Source organism: Pinus tabuliformis, chromosome 1_1, assembly GCF_031772625.1.
Source record: "Pinus tabuliformis cultivar Carrire ecotype Pingquan chromosome 1_1, CPIR1, whole genome shotgun sequence".
In the NCBI taxonomy this organism is placed as follows: Eukaryota; Viridiplantae; Streptophyta; class Pinopsida; order Pinales; family Pinaceae; genus Pinus; species Pinus tabuliformis.
The window spans coordinates 246,379,357-246,405,614 of record NC_142297.1 but is presented as its reverse complement, the minus strand read 5'-3'; positions in this window follow the sequence as shown (position 1 = coordinate 246,405,614).

Here is a 26,258-nt window from a genome sequence, read left to right as displayed (position 1 = left end):
GTGAAAACAAGAAACTAAACAGGAAATAAATACAACACATCTACACAGTTATTTTTGGACAAATGTTCCTAGAAAAAACCAATGTGGGAAAACCAGTGCAGCAGCACTGAGGGTTTTATTATTAAGCAGTAGTAATTTCTAAATACAATCTCTGGATGCCTTCTCAACAATCCAGTTATAATGAATATCATTGGTAGAGAGATCTATGAGGCTACCTCACACTATCATTGGAAATCTTGGTTGATCCAGCCCCTGAGTGAGCTGCCTCTGTGCAATCTTTGCATTAGCCCAACGTCACAACTACTGGGGTCTGTGTCACTCCTCCTAGTTGATCGATTTGCCTCTGAGAAATAAATTGCTTCCCTCCCTGGCTCACACCTCGGCTCCCAACTTTTGCAATTGATTCCTTCAGCAAATTTTGGATTCCCTCTTGGCTTCTGCACTACCTCTACATGGCTTTGTGCTACCTCTACTGGATATCTCTCTACCTTCTCTACTCAGTATTCTCTGACTAGGAAAAATTTCCCTTCAGATACTATTCTTGCCCCTCTATGCAAAAGCTCACTATCTAAAATCTCTCTAGCAATTGCTCTGCTTCATAAAATCGAACTTTTGATCTTCTCTGTGTGTGTTCTCTAAGTGCCCATCAAGCCTCTTCTTATAATCCTCTTGTTGATGAATCAACGACCCAGATTAGATTCTAATCAATGGCTAGGATTATATTGACTTGATCTTCGCCTTCTTCTAGAAGTTTCACCCACTATTTAGATTAATACCCATTAATTATTTTAATTTCCTAAGTTTAGACTTAGGGTCCCATTAAAAATAACTAATAATTTTAATAAAATTGTCCCCGAGTGGAATTTCCCAAAACGATTTATGGGTATTGGAGAATGCATGTTTCTAAGCCTCCCTACAAATTTTGAGACTTAGAGCACATCCGATGCTACCATAAATCAACATGTATTAGTATTGTGTTTATGAGATTGAATGGTTATTTTAATTGTGCTTATCATATATGTCTTTGCAAGCAATTAAGCATTTGTCACAATTGATGTGTTTGATTGAAATATTTTAAGTATATGCACGAGTAACAACATCTTATATGTGCAATGAGTTTCCTCAACTAATTTAATTAACTATTTAATTAAATTCGTTATATTCATTCATTTTAACCTCATAAAGGACTTGATGATCTATATTGTCATGTTAAATGTGAGATCTTTCTAAAGTCACCTGTATAGAGAAATATTTCCCAGGATAGATATTTTAAGTTTATTTATTCTTATTTGTTAGTATCATTCACATTGTTAACCCCACACTTATATATCTCATCCAATTTTTATATCTTTTATTAAGGGAAACTAGTCTAATAATCCCAGTCAGAGACACCATTCCAAATGGAGAGTTTCCTTAAGTTCCTAACCAAGTGGTTTTCCCCGATGTTGAGGCAGATAATTTCGAGCCTTCAACATAGCCATGGAAGAACAACCTAAGGGTGATGAACACATGTGATGAAGAAGATGAAGATTTGAGGGGAAGCCCGAAGATGGTAAATTTCAGCCAAGGACTGAGTTAGCAGATGAAATAGACAAAAATACAGTAGAAAGGTATAGTTGGTTGCATGAAGAGACAACCTATGATTCTGAGGAAATTTTTGGCAAGCTTGAATAGTTCGGCAACAAGTAAAAGTTCAAATTTCACAATGGAAGTTGTAAAAGAAGGTACAAGTTGATTAAGGATCTAGTAAGAGATTTGTTTCACTTTGCAGGTGACGATAGAGGAAGGCAAGGATATGTACAGTAGCCTAGAGAAAAGAGTGCTCGTAGGGTTCTGGAGAAGAGGACCAGGAAGATGCCAAAAGCCTAAACCCAGGAGAAATTTTGGTGAGTTAACATGTAGCAAGGTGGAGGCTTGTTATTGCAGAGGTGTGTTGTAGCTCACGAGTTGAGGTTGTCACAAGAAGACCAAATGCATATGACCAAGAGGTAATATATTTTCGTGCCTCGGGAGTTTGATGCAGATGTATATATGGAGCATAAAGTTCAATCAAGAATGGACTAGAGCCTGCCAATGTGATGGGATGGTCACTTAGTGATGTTGGGATATATTTTAAATGTTTTGTATATATTTTCATTAGGATGTGAGTCTTGTTTTTATAATAAGTTGGAGGAAAAAATTCATAATTTAAATGTAATTTCAGTTTCCCATATTTTATGAGAATGGGAAACAAATCATCACTTGTGACTCTTGTTTATCCCATGTAGCTTTGTTTTTAGAGAGGAAGAGTGATTGAGAAGAAGAGTGTGTGCAGTAGAGGCAAAGTGAAGAAGAAGAGAGGAGAAGCTCCATCACTAGGAGAAGAGGAAGAGGTTGAGGGCCTCGGTTGCACGTGCCCACATTGTAAATTTGGCCAAATTAATGTATGTTTGTAACAACCCTGGTGAAAATTCCATGTAATAAAAGTTAATAAAGGAAAAAATAATAACCACAGTTGATGGGACACTTATTCCAAGATAAATGTTGGGCAAGACATTTAGGGGGTGTTCATTTGGCTTTTTATGGCTAAAGAAATTGGCAAAGGCAATGGCTAAGACTTTGGAAAGGAAAAATGGCATTTTTGGCACATTTATTTATGAAAATTTTGGAAATTAGGAGAAAAAGGAGGTGAAAGGTCACATGTTGCATGTGAGGAGGAAAATGAAGAAAATAGAGGCCTCATTCATAAAAAGGCTTATGAGGATCAGTTGGTAACCTTTTGTCAGTTGAGTTTTGGAGCTCTCTCATTATTCTCTCTCTCTCTCACTCACTCTTGGACACTTAGAGTTTTCTTGGAGCATTTTGGAATTGGAGTAAGAAAGGAAAAGAAGGCAAGAGGAAGCAAAGATAAAGTAGGGAAAGGCAGGATCAAGCAGCTACAACAGGATTCATTGTAGGTATCGATTTGCATGTGTATTTTCCTTGCTATATTTGGCATGCATGGTATTGCATGTGGTTATTTTGTTGTTGTGGCATGGGTTTTTCTAGGTGTAACAGTGTTTTTAGCCTAGCCTTGCCATTTCTGGATAGCCATGGTGTGATGGGGTTCTCATGTTTTGGTTGAGCTGGATTACCGAATGAATTCAAAGCTGAGTGGGGTGGATCTCCAAACAATAGAGCACATGGCTTAGTGGTCCATAAACTAGATTGTGGATCACGATAAAGCCACTAGCCTAGTGACCCCTGAGCCAGACTGTGGGTTGCACTAAAGCTAGGATTGTGTTGCCTTGATGGGCCTAGGAATCCTTTCCAGTGAATGGTAGGATATACGGTAAAGCCAAGAGGTGGTTTTCTCTCTGTTGGGCCTAGCAATCCCAAGTTTGGAATATGCAATAAAGCCTGTAGAGTGGGTCTCGGTTTGGGGCCTATTGATCTAGGTTTGGATTGCAGTAAAGCCTGAGAGACTAGGATACATGAAAATTCCTCACAGTATAAGCAGAGAAATCTGGTGGCATCCATGCTTGTTTGGCCTAGTGATCGGGTGGAGATCATGATAAATCTTGTTATGATGTGTTCATTGTGTTGGCCTAGTCATCCGAGATGGATTACGGTAAAGCCTAGTTTCTATTGATGAGGGTGAGGTGGTTTAGCCTCGGTATGCCCTATTTGGTTCTTTTGGTTTGAGTCCCACATTCATGCTTGGAATATGGCATGGGGTGAATGACTGAAGAGAGATTTGGCTCAGCCATTCTATGGTTGGGTGGAATGTGGAAGTCCCATCCCGAGTTTGGTTTTTGCATCATTAATGAAAGGTTATTTCTCCTTGTATTTCTATGAGCATTTTGATGGATTATATGTGGTCTATATGGTTGTACTTTCATAAGTATTTCTATTGTTATTATGTTGATTATATGTATATTTTATGATAGCAACTATGGATTGCTCTCAACATGTTTTTTCTTTTAAATGAATGCATAATGTATCTATGGAATAATAGATGATAATGCAGCAAATGACATGAGGGAATAATGGTTCATAGTGATTCTCAGATAAGTATGAGATCCCTACACTTAATTATGTTGTTTACCCCTGTAGGTTACATCTTGATTATATGTTTGATGAAATTACTAGCATAGCTAGTAGGGGTATGATTAAGGTCTTGTTTAAATTATTGTGTTTGCATCATTTTTTCCCTGTTCTTTGACTAATCTTAAGCTATCATTCCATTCTAGGCAGTGACCTGGGCTATGGGCCTGAAAAAGTGGCACAAATATCGAGGTCGCTGGCATAACACTAGCAAATTGGATCTCTGGACGCTGGTAGGGAAGCCTATGAGAGCGGCTTTGGGTTTATGGACACTCACATCCTATAGCATGAGAACGACTGAAGCTTAAGATGTCCAGAACATTAGTGGGACCCAGGGACAAGATGTCTGAGTGGTTGACATGTCCCCTGAGGGTTTTGTTGCTAATGTGGATAGGTTGGTTGATGTTTTCCGTCGATTCCACTTCCCAAAGGTCACATAGGAGGTCAAATCCAATCATAGTAGCCTCTCGTCGCATGTTTACCTAGTTGGCATTGTTACTTGGGTAGATGTGGGAGGAGGGTGTTACATGTTTGGATTTTGTTAATGAATAGTTTGTTTAATGCCTTTGTACATGTGTGTTTCTTTATCTGTATAATTTTAATTCCATTTGTTGAGGGCTGCACTTGTTGAGTCAATTTACAAAATGAATCTGAAATGTGTTGAAATGTTTCATGGTTGTATCATATGAATCTGTAACTTCATATTGTGGCTGTAGTTGTGGCTGATGTCACATGGGATATGTTGTTGGTCTGAAAATATGTCATATGGTGTTGTGTTGGGCAACCAAACCTAGATAAAATGTTCTTTTCAATGAATTTGATTACTAGTGAATTAGTAGCATTTCTTACTAGAATTGCTTCCACCCATTTAGTAAAGTTCTGTTGCAGTGAGGATCCATCTATGTTGATTGCTTGAAGTAGGATGAATCTCTCCAATAAAATATAATCCCCATTGGAGAAAAGGTGTTGAGACTATTGTTGGGATAAGTGGAAGAGCTACTAGTTTTTGCTTACTAGCAAACATCTGACAAGGGACACAACTTCTGACCTTTTCTCCTACTTGTAAGAACAATGTGGGCCAATAAAATCATGCCCTTAATATCTTATATGTTTTTTCTCTCCAAGCATAATGTCCTCCACAAAATCCTACATGAAACTGATCAATGATCCCTTCAGTCTCTCATTTTATTAAACATAATAACAAGATATTGAGTGGGTCTTTTTAGTACAGATTTGCATTTATGATGCATTATTTGACTACTTTCAATTTGAGAGTTTTACATTGAATTTTGGAGAATGATGCAAGAAATTCAAAATGGATCAAGAAATTTACAATATCTTGACACCAATTTGATAAAAGAGATTTCTCATCAATGTGTACAAAAATAGTCTAATTTGAAGGTAAAGGTTCTTATGGATTCTTTTCTTCAGGATGCTAGGAAGGTTCTTGTGGACTCTTCTTATTCAAATTTTGGGAAGGTTCTTGTGGATTCTCCCCTTCTGCATAGACAAAAGGTTCTTGTGGATTCTTCTCATTTGAATTTTGGGAAGGTTCTTGTGGATTCTCCCCTGGTATTTCCAAAACAGAGTTGATGCCTAGCACTTTACAGTTGGATTCAGCTAGGATCTTAGCTAATCCTTGACCCTTTACTAGCTTTATGGTTTTGATAGTTAGATCATACTCCAAGATTTGGGTGATCCATCTACCTCTCCTCCCATCAGTGTCCGGTTGAGTGAGAACAATTTTAACAGCACTGTTGGGAACATAGTCTATGATGGTTGAATGTAAAACATACATCCTAAAAGATTTCAAGGATTGGACTAGGGCATAAGCCTGCTTCTCAATTATGTCATATTTGAGCTCAACATCTCTCATAACTTTGTTGAAAAAGGCTATAGGTTGGCCATGGGAATCTTCATTCTTTTGTAGTAAAACAGCAGCAAGGGTTGTTTCAGAGGCAAAGGAAAAGATACTTAATGGTTTGGTATAATCAAGATTGGCCAAGGTTGGAGCTTCAGAAATAGCTTTCTTTATTTGATCAAATGCATGCCTGGAAGAGACAGACCATTTAACTTCATGACCCTTCTTAAGCATATTAGTAATATCTTTAACAATTTCAGCATAATTAGGTATGAATCTTCTTAAAAATTTGATTTTACCAAGAAAAGCCTGAACTTCCTTTTTATTTCTTGGTAATTTTAATGTCTGAATGGTTGATACTCTGTTTGGATCAATAACTACTCCATATTTAGAAATTATATGTCCGAGCAATTTCCCTTCTGAGATAGAAACTAGAGACTTATTTGGATTCAATGATATTCCAAATTTCCTGCATCTTTTAAAACCCTTCATCAAGTGCTTTAAATTTCTTTTATCAGAATTAGAAAAGACTGTAAGGTCATCAAAATAAATAACAATAAATTTATTTAACTAGCCTACAAAATCTATATCCATAGCTCTCTGGAATGTAGCTACTACATTTGTCAAACCAAAAGGCATTCTTGCATACATGAAAGTACCCCAAGATGTTGTGAAGGCAGTCTTTTCTCTATACCCTTTGTCAACCATAATCTGATTATAACCAAAGAAACCATCTAACATAGAAAGCATGTTAGCTCCAGAAACTTGTTGAAGTAACTGATCCATCTTAGGTAATGGATAGTTATCCTTTAGTGATGCTTTATTTAAGTTTCTAAAATCAACACAGATTCTAATTTCACCATTCTTTTTTCTGACAGGTACTAGGTTGGAAATGGATAGTTATCCTTTAGTGATGCTTTATTTAAGTTTCTAAAATCAACACAGATTCTAATTTCACCATTCTTTTTTCTGACAGGTACTAGGTTGGAAATCCAATTAGAATATCTTCGTGGAAGAATAATTTGTGCATCTAACATTTCCTTAAGCTCTTTCTCAACAGTTGGTAGAAGAATTAGATTAATTCTTCTGAGTTTTTGCTGGTAGGGTTTAGCTTCAGTTTTCAATGGGATCTTATGTTCAATGAGGGATGTATCATAAGTTTTAAGATCAGCATAAGACCAAGCAAAAACATCTTTGTTTTTTTTAAGTAACTTAAGATATTCATTTTTAAATTTTGGGGCTAAAGATGTAGAGATTTTTATATTTTGCACTTGTTCTTTGGTTCCAATATTGATTTATTATGTCATCTTCAGGAGAACTAGATGGATGGTTTCGAGGGACATCATTATAATCGAATAATTTTTCTAAAGGGATTAACCCTTTAGGAATGAAGTTGTTTGATAATTGTATGATGTCATGATCTACAATATTGGAGTTTAATTCTGGATCATCAACAACTTGAGGATTGACCATATCAAGATTATCTTCATCAATTTGCAGAAGAGAAAATTCACCTACAAGTTGAAGGAAAGGCTTTAGTTGTTCATCATCCTCAAAAACCTGCCAATGCTTTTGGTTATCAAGTATAGATGGCATGTATTTGACTTGGATTTGGTATAACGCTTGTGTTTGATCAGGAATTTTAAATGAGCTTGCAGAGACAGCCAAAGAATCTGCATGTATGTTTTCATTTCTTGGGACATAAGTTATGTTGAAGGAATCAAAGAAATTTTCAATGGAATCCAAAACCTCATTTCGATAAGACCTAAGCCTAGGGTTCTTTGTTTGGAAAATATTTCTAACTTGTCTTACAATGAGTTCGGAGTCAGTGAAACACTCAGGTTGTGTACCTTTAAACTCTTGGCTAACCGTAGTCCTTGAAGGAAAGCCTCATATTCTGCTACATTTTTGGTAACTTCGAAATCAAGTTTACATGATTGTGTAATGTTTTTCTTTTCTGGTGAGATTAGTACTACCCCAGCCCTTGCTCCATCCTTTGTACAAGAACCATCAAAGAACAACTTCCATACATCAGTCTGATTTGAAATATAGTTTTCAATTACATCTTCAATTTTTACTTGAGATTGAAAAAAGCCAAAATCTTGATCAATAGCATAGGTGGGGTGGTTCTTCGGTTGATTTGTTTTGCATACAGTGTGCACAAATCTAACATCTCTATACAACCTAAGTTGTTCTCCCCCATAAACTGGAATAATGGCATAAGACATGTCCATCTGAAGAGTTCCGCCTAATTTGGCACAACAAGACCTTGAAAGGAGCATTCCAAATTTGGGAGGGATGTCAATGAAACCAATATCTAACACTATGCTCTTTACTGGGATTTGGGCAAGAGTGACTACTAAATCCTTAATCAATCCTAGACAAGGTACCCTTTTGGAATCAAAGGTGTGCAAATCATGATAGGATCTAGGTATGACAAGATTTAAATGATCCATGATGGTTTTTGGCATGAGATTATGTGATTCTCCATAATCAAGCATACAGTTGTATAGCATGGAGTCATTTGTCTTTAATGTCACATAGAAATGGGGTACTATTTCATCTATAATATCTGAGCTAGGACCAAAGACAAATGTTGGTTTTTCATCTTGAAGGCTAATAACATCACTTTCAACATCAACAGAGGTGTTTTGTATCCGTTTTGAAACTTGAATTTTATATCTGGGGTTTTTTGAAAGTTCTGAAAGTGGTATAGGGATCTTAACTCTTTCTAACTCCTTTTCAACATTAAATGTAGTTAAGACAGTTTTTTCACTTTGAGTTGTATCAGTTGCCTGATTTAATGGTCAAATAGTAGTTGTCTAGGTTTCAACAGCTTTGGTATGAGGTTAAAATTGTTGAGGGTTCTTTAAGAGGTCTTTCAGGGCCAGGTCTAGGTCTAAGATCATATCTTTTGTTCAGCTCTACAATTAGGAATTCAGAGAAGGCATGGTATTTGGAAACCTGTGAGGATTCTTGATCTTCTTGAACTTGCTCGAGAAAGAGGAATAATAGTGGTTTGACCAAAAGAGGTATCCATATTGTTAATGTCTTCATTGATAGTCATGGTATTGTCATCAGGCTGTTGATCATCTATTAGTAAAGGAGTAGGAACCTGCTGATCATTATCAGGCCTTTGAAGAATTTGTAATTGTGGGTTTCTTTTGTATTGACCTTGATTTTTATTTTGAGGTCGAGTGACCATCTCTTGAATTGTTCTGGGTTGAGTCTCAATCTTGGAAATTCTATTGGATATATTTCTAAGAAGTGAAGTGATCTCCTCTATTTTAGAATCTTCATTTCTAGTCTTTGAAGAAGTAGAGGCCTCTTGATTAGATTTAAGCTTTCTTTGGGCCTTTTCCTCTTTAGCTTTTAAAGTGGCTGAGGCAGCCTGTTTGCTTCCACTTCTATAACATTAGTTTTCATGTCTTCAAGAGTTTTAGAAGTTCTTTCTCTTAACATTACAGTAAAATCATCTTCAAAGTATTTTGAAAACCTAGATTTGGCTGCTGCTACAGGGGGTTTGCAATCAGGGGGCATCTTATGATAAAGTTTTTTGAACCTTTTAATAAAATCAAATACAGTTCACCAAAGTTTCTTTTAAGTTCTTCAAACTTAGTAAAAAATTAAAGAGCATCTTTCTTCACACCCCATTGGTTTTTGAATATATTTGTTAACTCCTCCCGATACCTAATGGCATTTCTAGGTAACTTCCTAAACCAGGTTCTCAAATTTCCCTAAAGAGATTGGACAAACAACCTCATATAAACATTTTCTTGCTTTATGTTCATATTATCTGCAAAATTTAGAAATGCTTGAATATGGTCCTCAGTTGAGGAACTAGTTTCTCCATTATACTAGGAAGGTGTTTTAAATATCCAAGAGGGAATGCATCGAGGTTTTGAGGTAAAACTAAAGTTGCATATCTAGCCTGTACAATAGGTTCGAATGCCATAGTAGAAGATGGTGTGTGAGATGTTTGTGTAGATGTTTGTGTAGATGTTGAAGAAGAAGAAGAGGAAGATGGTGATAAAGAAGGTGTATATCTATGTGTAGGTGAAGAAGGAGGAGACGAAGAAGGAGGAGATCTCCTATATGAATTTAAGGGAGTCTTGATAACTAACTTCTAGACTTGTGACTAAATATCCTCTTTTGTTTCAAAGAGTGGATTTGAGTATATAGAAAAGGTCCCTTCAGGTTGTTCAGAAGTAGAAGGGAATGAATAAGTGGTAGGGGATATGAAGTCTGTAGGTTTGTATTCAGGTAAATGAACACCCAAGTCAGACTCATATTTAGGTGATCCTAATGGTAGTGGGGGTTCTTGACATGTTTCAAGTGAGTGTATGAGGAAAGCTGATTTGAAATCAAGTCCCCTATCTAAAAGTTCAAAAACCCTAGGTGATAATTGTGTCCAATCTGGATTGGATGGAATGTTGCTATAGGGATAAAATGATAACATATATTCAGACTGCAAGGTTGAAGAAGAAGAAGAAGATGGTTGAATTTTTCTTTTGGAATTGGCCCTTCTCACAAGTTTTTCTAGATCTGAAAGAGGACTAACTGTGTCAGATTGAGAATGAGATCTAGTGTGCTTAAAAGGTGCCAGTTTGGCACAGTGGAGTCGCCAGGTGAAGAATTTTGACCTATCTAGACCTTTAGTCACCTTTAAAGGATTAGGATTTATATTGTTGTCCTAGGAAAACTAATAAAATTTGAATCCCCGGCAACGGCGCCAGATTGGTGTTGTTCCTCTGAGATGATAATGGTCAACTGATCCTGCCAGAGCATCTAAGATATTTGTTTTGGGGTTTTGGTTTTAGTTTTTATGGAGGACCAATACATAGAAAAAACTGTAAGAATGATGCATTAACTCTTTTAGATAGTACTAATAAATAACCAAAAGGCTGCTATTTAACTTCACACAATGATTTGAATTTATAAGGTGTGCAGAAAGAATATTAAGGAGATTGATTAATTTAGATTTCAGACATAAAGGTAAATCATCATAAGTGGGAAAACCTTTGTCCAATGTTTAAAAGTTAAACAAAATATGCTTAAAATTACATAAGACGCTGACAATTTTATGATTTAGAGGGAGCCTTTCAGACAGACAATCCAATATCTCAGTCTCTTTATGATAATAACTTCAGAAGGAATTTTAAGAATAATTGTAATGCATTTATTCTCACCTAATATCTCTATAAAACTTAAACATATGGAGAATAAACATAATTATTGAAACACATGAAAACTTATAGAAGAAAATGATATTGTATGTTACCAAATTCAGAATCCTTTGCTTTATTATCAGTGATCTAGAAACAGCTTCTACATCAATGCTTTACAAAATTGCTTATGGAAAGGTACCCCTTTAATATCTCATAGAAGAGAGTTATTTATACAAGTTTAAACAAAATATCCTAAATTGTTTACAAAATAGATTGAAAGAAGATAGGAAAAGAAAAATTGTTGCTTGATGTGTCCCTATTAGATAGGAAGTTGTTGATGATTGTTCCTTCAAAATCTGTTGTTGATGTCTTCTCGTTGGAATGGAAAGTTAATCAATTGTTTCACACAACTAATCCCACCTCTTCTCACTTGGTATCTCAAGATTTACCATTCTTCTAAATATCTCATCCACTTCAGTATATCTCTCAAAATTGGGTTTAGTGAGAAAAAGGTGTCCAACTTCATATTTGATTGTGAGGTCAGAGCTCAAGGCTTCCAAAAACTCTTTGCCAGTAATATATTTTTTTATCCCTACAAATTGATTGTTGTTTGCTGCAATAGTATATAGTTTTTCACAGTAATCCTCCAATTTTACTAGTTGATCATTTGATGACACTATCTCTGGTAACCCTTTCTTATGAAACATACTGAATTTAGAATGAAACCTTCTAACTGTAGTGTTCAAAGCTTCACATTTTGTTTTCAGTTGAGTTAACATATTCTTCTTCATTAGGACTTTCTTAATCCCCAAAATAGTAGATGTCATATCTGGAATATTTATCTCTTCTAATTGTTTCCTAGTTTTAGAGTTTAGTACTTTGATCATCCCTGATTCTTATTAGGGTTTTGTGCCCAATGCTACCTTCTAGGTCTCTATCTCTACCTTGCATTTAGCAATCAATTCTTGTTGTTCTAAAATGATTTGTATGGATGGCCATACTTCTGTTATGGAGTGGCTAATATCTAACCAGATGTCTTCTTTGGCTTGGGCCAAAGTGTCTGCCATTAGAGTCTTGCTCTCTAACTGTTTAACCTTGAGCTCTAACCTATGTGACTTTTGCATTTCTTCTACATACACGATATCATTATTTACCTTCTGTGACTCCAAGGTATGGAACTTCTGGAGTAACTTCTCATTTTGTTGTTTTTGTGCGTGTAGCTCCTGTGATAACCTTGTTGTTTCAACTGTTGTTGAAGATGAAGCAATGTCAATAGGAGATGAGCTTAGATCTGCACCTGTCATTCGAATTGTTGTCACTGAGGTCACAGCAAGCTGTGCTGCCTCTTTTTCCTTGAGTAGTTGTTCTATCTGCTCCTCCATTTTCTTTATTTGTATGTTTTGCTCAATGATGAGCTTCAACATCTCCTCCCTGTGTTGTTCATTTTCTACCATTTCTTTGGTCTATGGATCCTCTGTTGAAGGCAACTTCAACTGTTTCTTCAAGGTTGTAATCTCTACATTCTTCTTTTGCAGTATTTCTTCAATTGATTTACAATCCTGGGGATCATATCCAATTTTAACAATAATATCTTCTAAAGATTTTAACTTGGTATCTTTAGATAAAGATGACAGTTTTTCAATCTTGAGCTATGACTGCACATTTGACAAGGCAGTTCTAAGCTTGGAAAGAGACATGGCAGTTGTAGTCATTGTTGAAAATAACATCTCACCTAATTGCCTATGCAAATCCATTTGATCAATAGGACGTATATGCTTTACATCAAATGAAAAGATGATCTTCTTGTAGTTTGTTGTGGATTTGGGAAATGGAATCTAAGCCTGCAAAAATGCCATTTGCATCCTTCCTTTTTCACTGTCAAAGGCAGAGAGAAGTCTATGCTGAGAAGTGGATGTCTATTTCCAAAACTGACTGTATACTTGAGATTTAAGAATTTCATTCTTTTGCTTGATTTCCAAAAATGTTGAGAAGATATTAGTATCTCCTACTGAGTTGGTCTCAGTTGACTGAATAATCTCCATAGGTTTAGTTGAAGAAGGAGTTGAAGAAGTAGAAGGAGGCTTGGGATCAGTGGTCCCTGCTAATGAAACATCTTCTAATTCTCCAAGATCAATTATTTCTGGTGGCTTGCTTCCTGATGACATTGATAGTCTAGTGTTCAACTTCTTTTGTAAGATATAGTACTCTTTACCTAATTCTGTAGCTCATTGAGTTTCCTCTCTAGCTCTTTTATGCTGAGTGCTCTGAGTAGCTGGAGTCTTTACCTATGGAGTAGAAATAATTTTTTCATCTACTTCTATGAGAGTTCCTTCAGACCGCTGCTCCCAGTTCATGAACTTTTCCAATTCTGGCCTAGGAGTATGGTTTTAAGGTGTTGCCTTCTACTGCACTCTTAGAGCTGAAATGATCCCAAAAGGATCATAAGACCAAGTGAAGCTTGGCTGAAGGTTCATGTTCTTTAATAATCTATCTGCCTTTGTACCTATAGACCTAGTGTTACAAATGAATGTCCCTACCTTGGCTTTGAGTTTGAACTGTGATTTCTTCATGCTTGAGACAAAATGGACTTCATCCATATTTATCATCTTCCTGATGTATTCCAGTGAGAATATACTCATTGGGACATACTTAGGAAATTTGTATGCATCCAACTCACTGCTATATATCCTATTCTCAGTGTAATTCTGGTAGAGGTACCAGTCACCAGTCTTGATCTATTCTGATAGGTGCAATGTTTTCTTAATCTCTTCTCCAATTCTGGGCTCTGCCTAGTTGTTGAGTAATTGGAGAATTAGATGTACAAAAGAGTCAATAAACTGAGATAATGTAAAGCTGGATGATCCCGCTCTTACTAACTCTGTCCAATGAATCACTGATTGATTCACTTCCTACTCATCTTGTATGTTAAGTTGAATGGGCAATAGATCTCCCTGTTGAAACAAAATTAAATGGATTATGACTAAATTGTACCTGAAAACTCCTTGAGTGGTCAAATTCATAAATTGTTCATATATATTATCAGCCAGAAAGTGGCTATAATTATACATGGAAGTAGGTTGATATTATTTGCTAAAAATGGAAAAGAATCCAAGGATGGATTCATCAACAGATTGGTCATTTTCATAACCTAAGAGGTATGATAGCAGAGAGATAATATGTCTAGTGGCTTCAAGGAACATGGAAGATGAATATGGTGGATTTCTCTTAGGTAATTCAGCATCTTCTGGTAAGAAAAGTTCAAAGATAAGCGCTCTCTATGGGAAAGTGAGTTTATTGTAAAGTCCATGAGAGTTGCTAGTGAAAAATGGCTAAGGGAGACAGATGGAGGTATCATTAACATTTTATTTATGCTCTTAGCAGCAATGGTGATCAGGATTTTTCCATCCTAAGTCATCACTCTTCTTTGCACAAGATCATACTTGGCTTAACACCAAGTAATTAGATCAGGGAAGTGATGAGTCTTGGGAAAATAATATAATGGCAAAAGTGTCTCCCACAAGCGAATGGGGTCCTCTTTATCAGCATATTTCAGTTTTAACCATGAATATAATTCATAAAAATCAAATTCACATTCACAATCATTGATTTTGAAAAGGGAGTCTACAAGGGACATATGATCCAAATCAAGGGAGACAGTAGAGGGATTCCCTTCTTCAGCAGTCTTCTATATTTTTGCTTTAGGAGCCATCCTACTGCAGGGGAAATTCATAAACTGTTTTAATCAAGGGATGGATGATAGTGGCGAAAATACACACAGAGTGACAAACAACATTTTTGATATATGAATGGAAGCGAAAAGTGGCAAATATTGGGGCCATGGGGTATTTATAGGTGCAGTTTGGCTTAATTGATTTATTAAATCGAGCCGTAGGCAATTAATTTGCAGAGGGGTGCGAATTAATGTTTAACTGGTTATTAAACGGTTAATTAGGCATAACAATGGCTTTGGAGCGTATGGGAAATGACATTATAATGTGGAAGGTGGTGAATGGGTGAGCAAAAACAGACTAGTGATGTGGAGGTTCATGAATGGATGGAAGCTAACGGATTTATATGGCGCAGTAAGAAGTCAACGGTTGGATGGAGGAAAACCGCCAGCAGATTTCAGGGGGGGCATGATGGTTTATGGTTTCGAGCCTTGGGGGTTCGAAACACTATGGGGGCGCCATGTTGCAAAAAGGGGCAGCCATTAAAACTTCTTTTCAAACCTGTGGTGAAGTAAAATTATGAGTGTGGACACAAATAATTCCCTTAGCCCAATAATGGGTCTATCCACAACCGACACATTCTATGGAAGATTTTCTTAGGTTGAAACCAATTAAGAGGGCCTACCTCTTAGTGCGCTTATCCTATTTGATTATGACCTTGCTTGCTTGCTCCAGCTACCTCTCATTCCCTTCTTCAAACACTTGAAACAAGTAAACAATAGCAAACAACAACCGTGATAATAGACAAATTGTAATTCAACCTAATTGACAAGTCAAGAAACATTAAGCCATAAACATGTGAGATGACACATTATGTAGGAAATCAATCGATAGTTGCATATATATTGAAATCAAGAAGATATCACAACCATTGTCTTGACGTTTTTGTTCTCCTCCGACAAAAACCAGGTTCCCACACACTTTTATTAGCATTCCATGATGGCCTCAACAATGATAGTTTTAAGGCTCTTCCTTTTAGGCTTCACACTAAACCAAATTCACACCTCTCCCTCACACAACTAGAGAGATATAACTATGAATAGCTTGTTGTTTACTCCAAACTTAATTAGCACTAGCACACCAACATTGACACTTCAACACTAACACTAGCTTGTGCTTGGGAAAATTGGAAGTTTATATAGCATGAATGGATGGGAGATGCTTCCTCTTCTCATGGGAGAAGGTCTTATGTATTGAGGTAGGTCCATCCTTATAGGGGAAATGAGCCCAAACTGACATCCTCGACTCCATTCAACTCAACCATTTACCAAACTTCCGTTACGAAGCTTCTAGAGCTGGAAGCTTCAGCTCCTTATTTAAAAAAATTTCCATAAGAGGATCGGCGCAACTGGAACAAAGCTCAATCACTCTAGTCGGTGCTAGGGATAGTTTTATTACCTGCATATTGGCGTGAGGAGGACAAGGGTCATTAGCGTCGGTCTTGTAAACTGGGAAAAACACAAGATTTTGGGGAAATGGTGCAAAAGGGAATTGTTATGCTCATGAAGATGTAGAAATTTTGAATAATATAACACTTATTCACAGAGATTATCCTGATTATACACTATTTGCAGAATGCATGCATAATACATAACCTCCTCTACGTTGATCATCAATTTGCGGAATTAAAAACAATCGCATGCGCACATTGAAACATCAATTGCACATATCAACACAGTATGTAATGGGGAAAGCATACAGCTGAAAACCCCGAACTATCTGTATATTATAATGATAGAGAACATGTAACAATACATAGTACAATACTCCTCACAAGTACTCGGTACTATCTCCACCTGCTACAGACTAACTAGCTCAGATCCAAACAAGTCACAGGTTCAAATCTCCTCCACTATTTGCCTGCCTCTACTGCGCAATCCAAAATGAGAATAGATCTGATCCAAGTTCGAATTTTTCTTGGCTTATACTGCGCATTCCTCATTGGCAATCTCAATCAATGATTTTGCAAATCTCATGCACAGCTATAGTCACAACTGATAGTAGTCTCACCTCTAACACTTGTCTCCACTGAACTGTCCATGCACTGAGTTAACTGATGTATTCTTTAGTTGATTTATGAGTTAATAATTAGTGAATTAATTATTAATTAAGTCACATCACTCATCACTAGTGTATTTGGCAGTTAGACTAAATACAACTAGTTCAACTAAGTCAAACTGAACACAACTCCATCAACTCCACTCAACTCAATCACTTGAGTTCTCACTGAAGTCCATCATGCAATAGCTCAACTAACCCATACGAAAAGCGTATTTCCTTCTGGCAGTTGCATGTGCCACATCCGTAGCTCGAACTGAAGTGCTGCAAGAGGATAAGATAATGTTTATAGTCTAAATATTATTAAGAGCTAATAATATTCGACTGTTCTATTTTTAGACTGGCAGTCTAAAAATAGACTCCACCCATATGTCTAAAAATAGAAGTCCATCTATTTTTACCAACATGACCAATCATCCATAAATATCATCCTGCAACTCATAGACCATGATCCATATGTCTAAGAATAGACATAGTCTGAAAATAGACTTTGCGCCAAAAATAGCCTGCGGGCCCACTTATTGAAGGCGACTTCTTTTCACTAAGCTCCATCATCTTGTTGCATTTTCAACACTCCCTCTCAACAAGATATGGATTATCTGCAACCCCTATCCTGCAACTCTGGAATGTTCTGCATGCAATACATTTTCCCGGTCCACTTGCTCCAACAACACTTGGAACAAAAACACTCCCAACTGACCACTCTATTGGGCTAGGAACATACTCTGATGTTGAAGCTCTACCTGCTGCTAACAAGTGCTCCCTCTCTGACATCTACACTACTGCAACATCTCCATGCATCTCGCACCATTGCACACCTCTTTGTGCCACCTAGCACTTTGCAAAACACTTGTGCCTCTCGCATTGCTGCGGCCTACTAGCTATGCGCTATCCTGGGATTCCCTACACTGTCGCTCTCTCTGCCGCTCCATCCGCATCTGTCTCTACCCAATCAGTCAGTTCCTGCTACTCCACATCGAGGCTCCCGTAGCAAGGTCTCATCCAAGAGGTTGGGTACCTCAAGGATCCTGCCCCTCCTCCTTGGGACGATCACTCTATATCGCCCCACCTCCTACCTGGAGGTATGTGTAGAAATTTTGAATAATATGACACTTATTCACAGAGATTATCCCGATTATACACTATTTCAGAATACGTGCACAATACATAACCTCCTCTACTTTGATCATCAATTTAGCAGCATTAAAAACAATGAAACATCAATCGCATGTGCACATTAACATAGTATGTAACTCGAGGAAAGCATACAGCTGAAAACCCCACACTATCTGTATATTATAATGATTGATAACATGTAACAATACATAGTACAATACTCCTCACAAGTACTCAGTACTATCTCCACTTGTTACACACAAAACTAGCTCAGATCCAAACAAGTCACAGGTTCAAATCTCCACCGCTGCTTTGCCTGCCTCCACTGCACAATCCAAAGTGAAAATCATGTGAGCACAGGCTACAATTACCTTGGTATTGGCCCACACTGTGCAGTCCTCATTGGCATAACTCAATCCCATTGATTGTGCAAGATCTCATGCACAACTATAGTCACAACTGATAGCAATCTCAACCTCTAACACCTGTCTCCACTGAACTGTCCATGCACTGAGTTAACTGATGTATTCTTCAGTTGCTTTATGAGTTAATAATTAGTGAATTAATTAATATTTAATTCACACAACTCATTACTAGAGTATTCTTTAGTTAGACTGAATACAACTAGTTTAACCAAGTCAAACTGAACACAACTCCATCAACTCCACAATCAACTCCACCGAAACTCAACCACATGAGTTCTAACTGAAGTCCTGCATGCAATAGCTCAACTGACCCATAAGAAAAGCGTATTTCCTTCTAACAGCTGCATGTGCCACATCTGTAGCTCAAACTAAAGTGCTCCAAGATGATAAGATAATGTTTATAGTCCAAATATTATTATGAGACATTAATATTCGACTCTTCTATTTTTAGCCTGGCAGTCTAAAAATAGAAACTGCCCATATGTCTAAAAATAGAAGTCCATATATTTTTACCAAAATGACCAATCATCCACAAATAGCATCTTGCAACTCATAGACCATGATCCATATGTCTAAAAATAGACTTTGCGCCAAAAATAGCCTGCGGGCCCACTTAGTGAAGGCAACTTCTTTCCAATAAGCTCCATCATCTTGTTGCATTCTCAACACTCCCTCTCAACAAGATATTGGTTATCAGCAACCCCTATCCTGCCTCGGTGGTATTCGAATTTGCTCCTGGTGAGCGCCTTCGTCAAGATATCAGCATCCTGATCCTCCATTGGAATGTATGAAAGTAACATGATTCTCCGCTGCACACAATCTCTGATATGATGGTACCTGATGTCAATGTGCTTAGATCTATCATGAAATACTAGATTAGCTGAGAGTTTAATGCAACTCTGTTTATCACAATAAATCACAGTAGGCTCCAAGTAAGAACCGAACAAACTAACCAGGATCTTCCTCATCCATATAGCCTCGCATGCAGCCAAACTTGTTGCCATATACTCAGCCTCTGCTGAACTGAGTGCCACAGATCTCTGCTTCTTGCTATACCAAGAAACTGTTGTCGACCCGATACTGAAGACCCATCCTAATGTGCTCTTTTTTTCCGTTGGGCTCCCTGCCCAATCTGCATCCATAAAGCCACATAGCTTCACCTCATCCTCATGTCTGTACCACAATCCATATCCCGATGTGCCTCTGAGATAACGCAATACATGCTTGTCTGCCTTCCATAAGAGCTTGGTTGGCTTAATCATAGCTTGTGAAAGTTGGTTAACAGCATAGCATATATCGGGTCGTGTATTGACCAGATACATAAGCGACCCCACCAATTGTCGATAAATAGTGGCATCCACTTCTTCTGCTAAAGTGGCATCCTCCTTCCTCCAACATCCAGGAAGAGGAGTATCAACAAGCTTGTAGCCATGCATGTTGAACTTCTCCAGTATCTCCCGAGCATACTTACCCTGAGAAACAAATAGTCCATCACTGCACTGCCAAATTTCCAATCCCAAGAAATAATGAAGGAGGCCCAAGTCCTTCATCTCAAACTCATTAGCAAGATCATCCTTGCATGAAAGTATCAACAGCTCATCACCCGTTAGAATCAAATCATCTACATAAAGTACAATGATAAGCAACTTACCCTCCACCACAATCTGGTATAGGTTAGGATCCGCCTCACTCTTGGAGAATCCAAGTCCGGTGAAATAACTATCTATCTGTGTGTACCAAGCATGTGGTGCTTGTTTCAACCCATACAGCGCTCTCTTGAGCCTGCACACATGCGACTCACTGCTGAAGATCTCAAAACCTTCGGGTTGCTCTATGTACACCTCCTCCTTAATGACTATGTTGAGGAACGCAGTCTTCACATCCATCTGATGAATGTGCCATCCCATCTGCACTGAGAGAGAAAGAATCATCCGTATGGAAGAATACCTTGCGACAGGTGCAAAGGTCTCCTCATAATCGATCCCCTTTATCTATGAAAAGCCTTGGGCAACAAATCTTCCCTTGTACTTCTCCACACTCCCGTCAGCTGCCTGCTTAACTTTGTAGATCCATCTCGAACCTACCACTGATTTCCCTTCCGGTCTTGGGACAATCTCCCATGCATTGTTTCTGACAATCGAATCATACTCTTCCACCATGGCATCTACCCATGCGGGATCCTCCACAGCTTCCTCGAAAGAGGATGGCTTAGTCACAATACATTTTCTCACAAGAGCCATGTATCCAGTGTACCGATCAGGTGACTGTCTCTATCAACGTTGAGCTGTAGGTGGTCCTACAACCTTCTCTGCATCTTGAGCCAGTCGCTCAGCTTCTGTCAAGTGCTTTCACCCTTTGATGGTTGGCACTGCATGAGTGGTCTCTTCCACTCCATGAACTTCGTCCTGTCACTGATCCACGTCCTGAAGCTCATCCTTAGGAACTAATAGCTCCTCATCTGCATGCAAGTGTGGCTCCCTCTCAAACGAACACTTCATGACTTTCTCCTCCTGAAATTTTATATCTCGTCGAACAACAGTCTTGCCACTGTCAGGAAAATACACATGATAGTTTTGGGGCGTATCAGTGTACCCCACAAATATCCCAACCTCTTCGATCGGCTCCAACTGCTTCCTAGCATCCTTCGTCACATGCATGTAAACATTAGAACCAAAAATCCTCAAATGAGAAATATCAGGTCTCTTACCAGAATAAGCCTCCTCGGGTGTACTCATGCCAAGTATCCTGTGAGGACAACGGTTCTGCACATAAATTGCAGTATTGCATGCTTCCGCCCACAAGTGAAGGGGTAGGCCCTGATCATGCAACATCGCCCATGCAGCACCCATGATCATTCTGTTCTTCCGCTCAGCAACCCCATTCTGTTGTGGGTTATGGGGAGCTATGAGTTCTCTTCGAATCCATTCTACGCTGTAGAAATCCTTGAACTCGCCAGAGATGTATTCACCACCATTGTCGCTCCTAAGAGCCTTCACCTTCTTCTTTGACTCCTTCTCGACCAGTGCTTTGAACTCACAGAACTTTGAGTATGTCTCACTCTTCTTCTGCATGAAGAAGATCCAGCACTTATGAGAGAAATCATCAACAAAGATCACATAATACATGTGCTTTGCTGTCGAAGCTACTGAGAAAGGTCCACACACGTCTGTGTGAATTCTCTCAAGGATCGTTGTGGCGCGACTATCCTTCTCGTGAAAGGTGGCTTTCACAAACTTTCCCAAAGTACACCCCTTGCACTGATCTGACTGCGCAAGAGTGCCTTTAGGAAGCCCAGTAGTGATCTGCTACAATATCCTCAAGGCTCCATGGTGAAGGTGACCCAATCTCCTGTGCCACAGCTCGCCATCATCCCGGCTCACCAATCCTTCTGCCTTGCATGCCATTGTTGCGCAGCCATCTACATGCAACTGATAAAGGTTCCTGACTCGAACCCCTATCTTCCGGGTTTCTCCAGTTGTCTTACTACGCAGGAAAGCCTTTCCCTTGCTGAAAACAACATCATATCCCTTGTCTTCTAACATCGCCACAGAGATAAGATTCTTCTTCAATATTGGAACATGCATCACTTCCTTCAATACGAAGGGTTTACCAGACTCCCTCTCAAAGGAAATGGTACTGATATCGGTCGCACTATATCTACCATCATCGCCCATCTCGATGTGCACTCCAAGATCTTTCTCCTCCAGAACAGAAAACAAATCTCGATCTCCTGTCATGTGAAAAGACGCACCACTGTCCAAGAACCATACCGATCCCATCACACTTGAACCCAAGCATGCGATCAATGAGAAATCAAGCTCAAACTGCGAGGCTAGAGCCTCTCCTGCTGCAGATCCAGCAGCTTTCTTGTTCTTCTTCTTCTGCGGACAATTTGTGGCATAGTGTCTGTGCTGGTCACAGTGAAAGCACTTCACCTTGGACATGTCCTGCTTCTTGACTTTCGCAACGGAATGATAAGCTTTGTTGCTCTTCCCCTTCTTTGCTTTGGCAGCCAAAGCACAATTTTCTTCATCAGGTCCCTTTGATGAAGATCTGTCCTAAGTATTCCGCCTGATCTCCTCCTGCACAAGATCTGACCAAAGTCTCTCCCATCCTGGAAATTTCTCTCGACCATTGATAGAGTCCTGATAGGAATGCCAACTCTTCGAAAGACCAAGGAAAGCCAAGCTCACCAAGTCCTCATCATCGACAGTCACCCCCACACTTCCCAGCTCATCCATGCACTGAGTGAACTTAGTGAGATACTTGGGCATACTGTCTCCCTTCTCACACTTGATGTTTCTGAGTTTATCCTTGAGCGCCAGCTTCCTCTGATCGCTCTTGCTTTGGAATAGATTTTTCAATGCTTTCCACATCAAGTATGGAGAAGCCTTTCCATGCATGCTGGACACAATGTGATCCTTCACGCCCTCCAACAGAATCCTTCGACACTTTTCTGTCTTCTTTTGCCAAGCATCAACTTGAGCAGTATCAATAGGCTTTGGGACCTCAGCCTCTATGAACTCCTTTAGCCCATTATCATCTAACACCACCTCCATCTTGTCCTTCCATGTAATATAGTTCGAGTTTCCCTCAAGAGCATACTCCAATCGCAAACCGTTGAAAGACATTGCAACGTTGACACCAAGAAAACACTGCTGCAAATTCGAATTCCACCAGCTCAACAACTCAACCGCCTTTGATCTAAGATTCGTGAGAACAAAATATTTCTCGTATAGAGATTGACTGTATGGTCTTTTACCGGATATCCCACCTTCCAAAGGAAGGATGAATCCAGAGGCTACCTGGCCCGATTACAGACTCTACCTGAAGAAATAAAATGTAAACACTTCCTGAATAATAGATCTGACGATCAACAGCTCTAATACCATGTAGAAATTTTGAATAATATGACACTTATTCACAAAGATTGTCTTGATTATACACTATTACGGAATACATGCACAATACATAGCCTCCTCTACGTTGATCATCAATTTAGCAGCATTAAAAACAATGAAACATCAATTGCATGCGCACATTAACACAGTATGTAACCCGGGGAAAGCATACAACTGAAAACCCCACACTATCTGTATATTATAATGATTGAGAACATGTAACAATACATAGTACAATACTCCTCACAAGTACTCAGTACTATCTCCACCTGTTACACACAAAACTAGCTCAGATCCGAACAAGTCACAGGTTCAAATCTCCACCGCTGCTTTGCCTGCCTCCACTGCACAATCCAAAGTGAAAATCACGTGAGCACAGGCTACAATTACCTTGGTATTGGCCCACACTGCGCAGTCCTCATTGGCATAACTCAATCCCATTGATTGTGCAAGATCTCATGCACAACTATAGTCACAACTGATAGCAATCTCAACCTCTAACACCTGTCTCCACTGAACTGTCCATGCACTGAGTTAACTGATGTATTCTTTAGTTGCTTTATGAGTTAATAATTAGTGAATTAATTAATATTTAATTCACACAACTCATTACTAGAGTATTCTTTAGTTAGACTGAATACAACTAGTTCAACCAAGTCAAACTGAACACGACTCCACAATCAACTCCACCGAAGCTCAACCACATGAGTTCTAACTGAAGTCCTGCATGCAATAGCTCAACTGACCCACAAGAAAAGGGTATTTCCTTCTGAAAACTGCATGTGCCACATCTGTAGCTCAAACTGAAGTGCTCCAAGAGGATAAGATAATGTTTATAGTCCAAATATTATTATGAGACAATAATATTCGACTGTTCTATTTTTAGCATGGCAGTCTAAAAATAGAAACTGCCCATATGTCTAAAAATAGAAGTCCATCTATTTTTACTAACATGACCAATCATCCACAAATAGCATCCTTCAATTCATAGACCATGATCAATATGTCTAAAAATAGACTTTGTGCCAAAAATAACATGCGAGCCCACTTAGTGAAGGCAACTTCTTTCCACTAAGCTCCATCATCTTGTTGCATTCTCAACAGTATGCCTGCATGTGATCCCTCAACCCACCTAGATCAAAGTTTTCCCCTACTGGAGGTCTCTGCATGAGTAGATGTCTCTACTCGATCTCCTCTCAGCTTCCCTTATTGTGGCTGCTCCACAACCTGCTGAAGCTGCTGCACCAATCGTGGCTCCTCCACAATCGTCTAAGACTTCTTCTGGCTCTGCATGTTGAGACGTAATATACGCTCCCTCTCAACCACCAAGTCTCCATCATTTGCCTTGCTGCTCAAGGCTTTGCATGCATCTTCAACCTTAAGAGAATACAGGTTCTTGACCCGTGAACCAATCTGCTTCACCTATCTAGTGATGATGTTTCTAAGGAAAACCTTTCCCTTACTGAAGACTACATCATAGCCTCTGTCTTCCAGCATCGCGATCGACACCAAGTTTCTCTTCAGTCCTGGTACATACTTGACATCGGTCAACGTACGGCGAGCTCCATGCTCCCTCTGAAAAATAATTGTGCCTACACCTGAGACACTATACTTCTCATCATTACCCATCGCTATGAGTATCTGGAGATCTTTCTCCTCCAAAGTACTGAACAAACTCTTATCACGGGTCATGTGGAAAGAAGCTCCACTGTCAAGAAACCAACCACTTCCCACCATGGATTAAACCATGCATGCAAAGAGTGTGAAATCCAACTCAAACTGTGAAGCAAGTGCCTCACCTTCAGATCCTTCCCCGGATCCCTTCTTGGATTTCCTCCGTGGACAATTTGCAACATAATGGCCCACCTCATGACAACGAAAGCATTGCACTTTCGATTTCTCAACCTTCTTCCCATCATTGGAAGAACTGGATTCGAAAAGAGAAACCTTCTCCTTCCCCTTCTTTTCTTTGGCAGCCAAAGCACAATTTTCTTCATCAGATGCCTTTGATGAAGATCCGTCCCTGGTATTCTGCCTGATCTCCTCTTGCACAAGATCCGACCAAAGTCTCTCCCATCCTGGAAATTTCTCCCGACCATTAACAGAGTCCTGATAGGAATGCCAACTCTTCGGAAGACCAAGGAGCCAAGCTCACCAAGTCCTCATCATCGACAGTCACCCTCACACTTCCCAGCTCATCCCGGCATTGGGTGAACTTCGTGAGATACTTGGGCATACTGTCTCCATTCTCACACTTAATGTTTATGATTCTATCCTTGAGCGCCAATTTCCTCTGGTTGCTCTTGCTTTGGAATAAATATGTCAACACTTTCCACATCAAGTATGGAGAAGCCTTTCCATGCAGGTTGGATACAAGGTGATCCTTCACGCCCTCCAACAGAATCCTTCGACACTTTACTATCTTCTTTTGCCAAGCATCAACGTGAGCAGCATCAGTAGGCTTTGGGACCTCAACATCTATGAAATCCTTCAACCCATTGTCATCTAACACCACTGTTATAGACATTTTTGTGCCTTACAGATATAAGCATGAAATTTCCATAATTCAATGGATCCAAAGTCCCTAATGATGTTGTTACAGCTCCTAAAGGAACAAGGTCAACGAATGACAGCTTCTCCCAGAATTTCTCCACCAAAAACCACTCAAAAACAGTCAATTCAGGATCAATTCAGAGGCTCCACTAGCTGTCTGCACTGAAATGCAGAGATTACACTGGCTAGGTGCACTGCAACGCAGGTAGAAGCACTACCAGGGTGCGCTGAGCGGGAAATGACAAATGGCAAGTTCATTCAACGAGGTGGAAAGACCCTGGAAGCTTCCAGAATCTTCTCCAATGACACTTGCCTCAATGAATTCGACTAGTGATGAGTAAGAGGTTCTCAACCTCCAAGTGGAAGCAAGAACTGACAGAGAG